The sequence below is a fragment of the Bubalus bubalis genome, chromosome 2 (assembly GCF_019923935.1).
Source record: "Bubalus bubalis isolate 160015118507 breed Murrah chromosome 2, NDDB_SH_1, whole genome shotgun sequence".
Classification (NCBI taxonomy): domain Eukaryota; kingdom Metazoa; phylum Chordata; class Mammalia; order Artiodactyla; family Bovidae; genus Bubalus; species Bubalus bubalis.
Window position 1 is genome coordinate 28270651 of NC_059158.1, and position 8384 is coordinate 28279034.

General features: G+C 41.7%; 1 pseudogene; it reads right to left on the reverse strand.

The window, feature by feature from the left end:
* Nucleotides 1-6894: 6894 nt before the first annotated feature.
* LOC102394139 lies at nucleotides 6895-7590 on the reverse strand (annotated as a pseudogene).
* Between the last annotated feature and the right edge of the window lie 794 nt (nucleotides 7591-8384).

The following is an 8384-nucleotide window of genomic DNA, read 5'->3' on the forward strand; positions in this document are numbered from 1 at the left end:
AATATTAAATCATTTAATCCACCTGATAGCTATATAGGATACACTATCTATAAAATCACCACTTCTATTGTGATTTTATAGATAATGAAAGTGGAGCTCAGAGAGGTTAAGCTATTCATCTGAGTTCACACAGGGATGGAACTGGAATTTGAACCCAGTCCATCTGGCTCTAGAATTCATCCACAAGAGTACCATTTTGTTTCCTAATGCAGCAAATATATTCTATTTGGAACAGCAACTCCTCTTGAAGAATCTGTCATTTCTGCTCCCCAGAAGCAGTAACGGGTGTGTGGCATCTCTAACAAAGCAGGGAGGTGGCCCAGTTTTCCTTCTTACCCTTTGGCTCCTGACAGTGGATGGCATGGCTCAGGCATGCCGTGTTCCTGGTGGTTGGTGAGCTGGAAAGCAGCAGCCTAGTTTTAAAACCCATATGTCACTTTTCTTTTAACATCTGAGTTCCCACAAGTTCTTATCTACAGATGGCTATGAAATTTACAGACTTTTTTTTAGTACCTATTAAGTACTTTATGCAATCTTTAATACCTTGCACACAATTGGATCAAACGTGCTGCAATCTTATTTATTGGTTTAGCAGACTAGGTGCACGGTAACAACTGTGCTGGTATTTTAATTTATTTCACTACATAGATGCAGCCTCATTCTCTTTTTTAACTCTCCAAATGCTATAGAGGCCCCTCGTAGACGTTATTTTTACATACTCCATCATCAAGTGAATGCAATATTATAATCATTAATAATGATCTGGACACCCAGGCCAGATAATTCCATGTCCTAACCTCAGTTTCCCATTTTTGTTGAAGGTGAGAGAACTTTGTTTAATTTCTTGTGCATTTGGTTTCATTTCTGAGATCACTGCTCAATGGTTCTATATAAGTGTTTCATCGAGTGATTGGGGAAATAAACATCTCAACAACACTTTCTTAGAAACCCATAAAAACCAAGGGATGTTGACTGAGCTAAGTTGCCCAGGTAGAGAAGCCTTCCAATGAGAATTTCTATCCAAGGAGATCATGAAATAAGTAGTCTGTGACGTTCTTTTATTTGCATAAGCACTTAACCCCAATACAAGTGACTATTCCAAAATAAAACAAAAGTGAAAGAAATTAACAGGAAAGGAGCTAGAGGATATCCCCCCTGCCAAAAATGAAATATAAAAATAAATAAAACACAGCCACCCCCTCCAAACAAAACAAAATTTAGAAAGCTCCTCCTTAACCAATTCATTTTAATCAGATCACAAGCCTCTCCTGTTTGCCACCCAGTGTTTGAGGGGTTAATGGAATTAGGGAGGGCTACCAGGATAGCTGTTGAGTGATTCTTGCATGAATAATAATTCCTGAGTGGGAGTAAGATGTACCACCTCCCTCCCCATCTCAAGGTACTTCAGGCTCAACTGGATATAAAAATTAGACAGTGTTCTTTCTGCTTCATACATCACCCAGCAGAACACAGCTGGCTGTTTGGCTCCAGGGCAAACACATTTGAATAGACAAAAATACAGGCTATGTTAGGGTAGCTTGACTGCTTTGCCCTTCAACCTGGATTGTTTCTTATTCATTTATTTATTCATTCATGTATTTATGTGACAAGTTAGGTGGCCTCTGAAAATTTCCCCAATTCCCTGAATATCCCTCCTTTTAATACAAATTAGTTCTCCCCTGAAATCTTGTTTTATCATCTATCAGGGCCATCACCATCAGCCTCATCTCCACTGTTATGAATCTCAAAGTGAAAAGGGAGTTCTGAAGTTCTGAGTTTAAGATTTAAAATCAAAGTGGTCCCAATCTAGACCTACTCACCATACCTCCTTGTTCTTCAATCCAACGTTTGAGAGCCAGCGTTGCGCTACAGGTCTCATGGTGATCAGTAAAGCGATCATCTATGCGTGTGCTCAGTCTCTCAGTCGTGTCTGACTCTTTGCGGCTCCATGGACTGTAGCCTGCCAGGCTCCTCTGCCCTTGGAATTTTCCAGGCAAGAATACTGGTCATCTCCTACAAATACCGTGGAAATTCTCCCTTTCAGTACCCACTCCACCTCTTGAGGTTGTAGGGAGCTGCCCTGCTCATTCAGGGGCAGCTTGGTCTGCCACTTTGCTGAAGAATTTACCAACTGATCATGGCTTGTAGAGTTAACAAGGGGGTTTTCAGAGGGAAAGAAATGAGGATGCTGCAAGATGAGTAATCAGGAGAAACAGAGACCTATAAAAGAAGAACCAGAGCCCTTGGACTGGGCATTTCCATGCCCTTGCCTTTTCTTCTCTGTCACCTGGATATATAAAGGAACAAATCTCCTGCTTTATTAAATCACAACAACACCACCCAATGGAAACTACTAAAAGCACTTATCAACCCTGCTTCTAGAACTTTGCAGGAGAGACCACTTATGGTTTGGCCTTGCAGACTTAGAGTCACATTAGAGAGATGAAAGAAATACCTGGGGGACCGACCCTATCAAAATAACAACAAAACTATTTTTGCCAAATATGATCAAATTGACTCCAGTCTTATGAAAAATCATATTTGATGATGATATCTGATGCTTCAGACTATGGAACAATTGCTGAAATACACAAGAGAAATTGTGGGTTCCTCCCACAAACAGATGAATGGTTTAAGAGTTATGTAATTAGATTTAGATATATATTGATTATAATTTTTAACTTTAAAAAGACCAATTTTTTTTTCAAAAATAACCCATGCATGGTTTGTAAAGCCTACATGATATTTCTGTTCTTTAAATACTGCCTTATATTGGAAGAATTTATTTGCTTTTTTGCTTTGGGGGGTGTGTGTGTGTGTGTGTGTGTGTGTGTATGTGTATCAATATGTGTATGTGTCTGTGTGCACATCCACACTTTAATGAAGACTTTCTGAGTACAAAAATGACAGTACCTGCATAAAAGCACATATAATTTTGATAATGTGTTAACAGTATAACAAATCCACTCTTTCCCCAACCATCAACTTTTTAAACTTTATTTTTAAATAAATCAACTTTGACACTTCAAAATAAGGAAAGATCTTTTATGGCCAATGAGTGTTCTAACTGGGTAACTGTCTGGCTACTCTGCTCCAGGCAGTCGATCTAAAAACCTAAAATCTGTTATAGTAACCATGAATGAGTTTTCACAGGACTGGGGAGTATAGGGATTCAAGCCAGAGAATATGTGGCAAATGAGAACAAGACTGCAAACCTACAGGAGTTTATAAATAAGCCCTGGACAGTAAAGACTCTCAACAAAATGGGGGAAAGTATAAGTTGAGAGCAGAGTGAAGGTTTTAAGATTTAGAAGGTGGCCAAGAGAAAGGATCCAGGAGAATGGAGGGGGAGTCATGGACTTTTAAAGAGATAATGTCTATACTGGGGACGTGCATCTATTCAGTGATTGCTTTTGAAGGTGGAAGGGGCTGAGTCCTTGAGTAGTCCCTTGACTAAGTGATTCTCAATGGGGAGAATAACAAACATGATGATTTCAAAGCTGCACCTGCTTCTACCCATTCCAGAGATTGTAATATCCTCTCTCCAGAGGAACATGTCCCCAAACAGCAAAATCCCAGGTTCTTTTCTTATGGAATCAGAAGCACAGACTCTGCTGGTTAAGAAGTCAAGGAACCTGGGAGTCCAGATGGTCAATGCCATGAGGTTCTAGTAAGGATGTCTTTGTTCATCAACATTCACAGCCACTCTACAGAGCCAGGACCCCTGGCCTCTTACTTCCACTCTTCCTTTGCTACCAGTGCCCACCTTGCCTTTGCCTCTCTTCTTTATCCTTATGATCTTTCCACTCTGCTTCACTCACTTTGTCTTCTCTGAACTAAGTATTCTTTATGCAAGGCTCACAGATCACTTGCTCTCCTAACACTGTGAGTCTGAGCTAAAAGCTTTCATTCATGTTTTCCTAGCACCCCTGGTCTCTCTCTGTGCATATTTGTCCCTCCTATAATGAACTAACTTATTTACTTGCTTATGTTCTCATTATGTTCTGGGTTTTATAACCAGTCCATGTTTGCTTTTGAAATCTTCCTTTAAATAGGGACCAATGCATAAGAAACATCTTCTAAATATTTCTTTAAATAAAGTAAACTAAAATTCCAAAACAGGTTTTTTTAAAGGTTAATCAAAATGGCACTTTTAAAAGACACAGCAAAGGAGAGAGAAGAGTAGGATAAATGTCAATTATTCCATGATCTTAAATGATAGCATCTAAGGAATATCATAACTATGAGATGTAAGTTATCAACAAAGCTATGCTTAAAAATGAAAACCAGTTGACTACCGAAAAGAAGATATTCAGATTAAAGGGAGTTTGCCTACATACTAAAGACTTGGAAATTCTGCCTTTGGACACTATCAGTTTGGCATGAATTTCATTGTTTAGACAGGTGCATTTTCTGTCATGCTTTGCATCACCCAAGCCACAACAACCTAAGGTGTGGGAAGATTTCTGGAGTCTCTGTGATCCTCCGTCTTTCTTTATTCTTCTGGGATATGCTAAGCCTAGATAGCATGATTTACTCCACTCTGTGAATTGTTTTGGGAATATATAATAGGGAAGTCTGGAAGAGAGAAAAAGAAGGAAAAATAAAATGGCTGATACTCACTGAGCATCTTCCAGGTGTCAGAAATGTCCAAAAATTCTACATACATGAACAAATATAGTTTTTACAACCACTGTCCAAAATCAACATTTGCATCACCAGGTGAGGAGACTGATTTTCACAAAGATAAAGTCCCACAAGAGTTGACTCATTGGAAAAGACCCTGATGCTGGGAGGAATTGGAGGCAGGAGGAGAAGGGGACGATAGAGGATGAGATGGCTGGATGGAATCACTGACTCGATGGACATGAGTTTGAGTGAACTCTGGGAGTTGGTGATGGACAGGGAGGCCTGGCATACTGCAATTCATGGGGTCATAAAATGTCAGACACGACTGAGTGACTGACCTGAACGGCACTGAAACTCCCTCTTCTAAAGCCACACCACAAAAGAAAAGCAGAGACAGAATTGAGATCAAGGCCTCCTTGACGCCATGAGCCATATGATTTCTACAACCAGTGGCCCACAGTCCCATCCATGGAAAACAAGTTCCACTGCAGGGGGCAAACATAGGAATCCCCTGCTATTGAGATGACCCACAAGAGAATAATTGGCTATACCCACAAAAGTGGTTGTACAGAATGGTGAACATATTCATTTAGTCTGGGGAGACAAGCTTAGGAAATTGAACACATAAATTTACTCATTCAATAAAATATTTATTAATATGTCCATGTTACTTGACTGCCCTTCCTGCATCTTGCACGGGAGAAGAGAATTTCTTCCCACAACAAAGGTTCGTCTAGTCAAGGCTATGGTTTTTCCTGTGGTCATGTATGGATGTGAGAGTTGGACTGTGAAGAAGGCTGAGTGCCGAAGAATTGATCCTTTTGAACTGTGGTGTTGGAGAAGACTCTTGAGAGTCCTTTGGACTGCAAGGAGATCCAACCAGTCCATTCTGAAGGAGATCAGCCCTGGGATTTCTTTGGAAGGAATGATGCTGAAGCTGAAACTCCAGTACTTTGGCCACCTCATGTGAAGAGTTGACTCATTGGAAAAGACTCTGATGCTGGGAGGGATTGGGGACAGGAGGAGAAGGGGACAACAGAGGATGAGATGGCTGGATGGCATCACTGACTCGATGGACGTGGGTCTGGGTGAACTCCAGGAGTTGGTGATGGACAGGGAGGCCTGGCATGCTGCGATTCATAGGGTTGCAAAGAGTCGGACACAACTGAGAGACTGAACTGAACTGAACTGAACATCTAGTGAAATAACTAAGTGAGTAAGTTTACTCCTCCCATGTTATGTTCCGGTGTATTGTGGTTTATTTCCATTTTTCCTTTTCTTGGTATTTTTCTGGCTTAACTTTTTATTCATTCCCTTTGTCTTGCTTAACAATTTGATTTTTAATGTGAATAGTTATTATTTTCTCACTTCTATTAAGAATGAATAAGTCTTTATTTCTTATTTATTAATGGAATAAGACTTTACTCCTCTATTACTAGATTTGGGTATGAGAGGTAGTCTACCAACCTTTCCTCATTGCAATACAGCTCAGCAAAATGAAATATAATTTCTGAAGTCATTTTCCTATACCACATCTTTACTCCCAATACTTAGATTTGGTTGAGTCAAACTTTAGTTTCAGTATTTTAGCTCTATTTTCTCCTGTAATAGAATGCCTCTTCTCTTTAAAAGATCATTATTTAGGAAATATATGATAAATTAATTTTATTGTTTCTCAACCATTTATATTAACTTATGTATTGCATCATTTGCTGCTTGTCAATAATTTCACTTTCCTTCATTTTTACTCTGCTGTTATGAATCCACTGTTGATTATTATAAATATGTTTGTGAATTTTTCCCTAGAAAAATAGCACCTTGTTTGAATTTCTCTTTTTGTTCTAATTAATTGCTGCTGGTCATGATCATAGGGCTTTAAGAATTGTAGATGAGAAGTCTAATGCTAGTCTGATCAGTTTCTCTTTATAAGTGAATTTTCTTCTTTGAGCAAAAGTTTATGATACTTCCTTTTTATCCTTAGATGCAGTTATATCCTGTATGTATATCTTTTATTAATTCTGCTAATCAGTTAATTCAAGCCCCTTTGAGATCAGGGAAATTTGTTTCTATGGTCTACATCAGTATCACCCTCCCCTCTGAAACTCCTGCAGATGACATCTTAGTCCTAAAACTTCCCTCTGAGCCGTGAGCCTTCCTCTCTTGTTTTCTATATATTTGCCTGTTTGTGGGGTGAACTGTTCCTTTGCTGGCTTTTTCTCACCATTTCTGTTTTCAACAGGATCTATCTTCTTTTTCAACTCATCTTTTGGATTTTTAAAGTCATGGACCATAACTCCTAAATTCAAAACTGAAGTCCTTTTTATGCTCCAATTTCACTCTCTTGACAGCTCCTGTGGTTTTTTTTTTTTTTTTTTTTTTGGAGGGAGCTTCCCTCCCCTCTCTGGGCTTCCTGGATCCTTTTTTCACCTCGCCTGGGTTGGCAGGGTCCTTCTTTGACTCACTCGGCTTCTTGGGGTCCTTCCCCTCAGCCTGACTGGGCATCCTGGGGGCCGTCTTCCTGGGTGGGATTTTCCTTTTGTCTTTGGGGATTTGAAGCTGCCGGTGGCTCCCTTGGCCTTGGAGTTCACGGGCCTGATGAGCAGGCCGTGGTGCAGGCCCGTGGCCAGGGCCTGCTTCAGCAGGTGGTTGAGCCGGAGGGCGTCCACCGTCGGGTACTTCTGCAGGATGTAGACTTTGATGGCCGCCACTGAGGTGCCCCGGCGCCGCTCCCCGGCCTGCAGCGCCTCCAGCACCATGCACAGCACTGGAGGGTGGCGGCGTGGCGCCCGGACGGCGCCCCGGGCCAGGCCTGGCTTTTCAGACCCTGACGGCCTGGACGACCCCTCTGCAGAGGCCGAGGAGGCCGAGGAGACCGAGGAGGTAGAGGAAGAGGTGTCACTGGAAGCGACGCTCCCGGGAGCCATTTTGCAGGCAGAAAGGTACAGGTGGCCCCCTCCACTGGCGTCAGCTCCTGTGTTTTTGATGAAATATGTCAATCAGCATTTTTGTTGTCTCTATTTCAGTGAGGGGGTGCCTGTTCCAGTCAATCAGCTAGGTCTTCCTCTCTCAAATTTCCAGTACTGTTGAGTTGTAACTTGTCTTTGCCTCATTATGGTATAAAAGCCTTGGGCAATCCAGTTTTCCAGGTCTGTTGGACCATGGAAAACCAGAAAATAGGGAAAGAATGCAGTATGCATCCTGACCACCCATCACAGAACAAGTTGACAAACAGTTCACCCTCTGCAGAGGCTTTCTGCTTCTGGACCTCCTAGGAGCATGTGGTGACCTCTCCTAATCATGGGTGGTACTCAGTCCACAGTCATAACTGTCCCCCATAGCTTCCTGGGCCAGCTGGACCAGGCAAACCTCTCTAGTATGACAGAATATTGGCCCGTGCGACACTAGCCAAAGGGAATCATGTCAGCTGACAACTCTGGCAGGTACAGAATCCTGGACATCTAGTCTGTCCTCAGGGACAGACATGACCTCTCTATAACGGGTACCCTGGCTCCTTTCCCCACAGAACCAAATCCTGGATCTGCCCTTTCCTTAGAACTGAAATTTAAAACCTCTCCTGGGTCTACTAGTCTGCCTTCCCTGGTGGATGTCTTCTGCTGCAGAGCAAGATTAGAGGAAATAAGGGTCAGGACCACATACTCCGGTTACTGTCTTCCCAGAGTTTCCAAAGAACATATTTACTGAAGATTCATTATGTGCTGCCAGTGGGTCATCTTGAGATGGAACCATCAGAGACA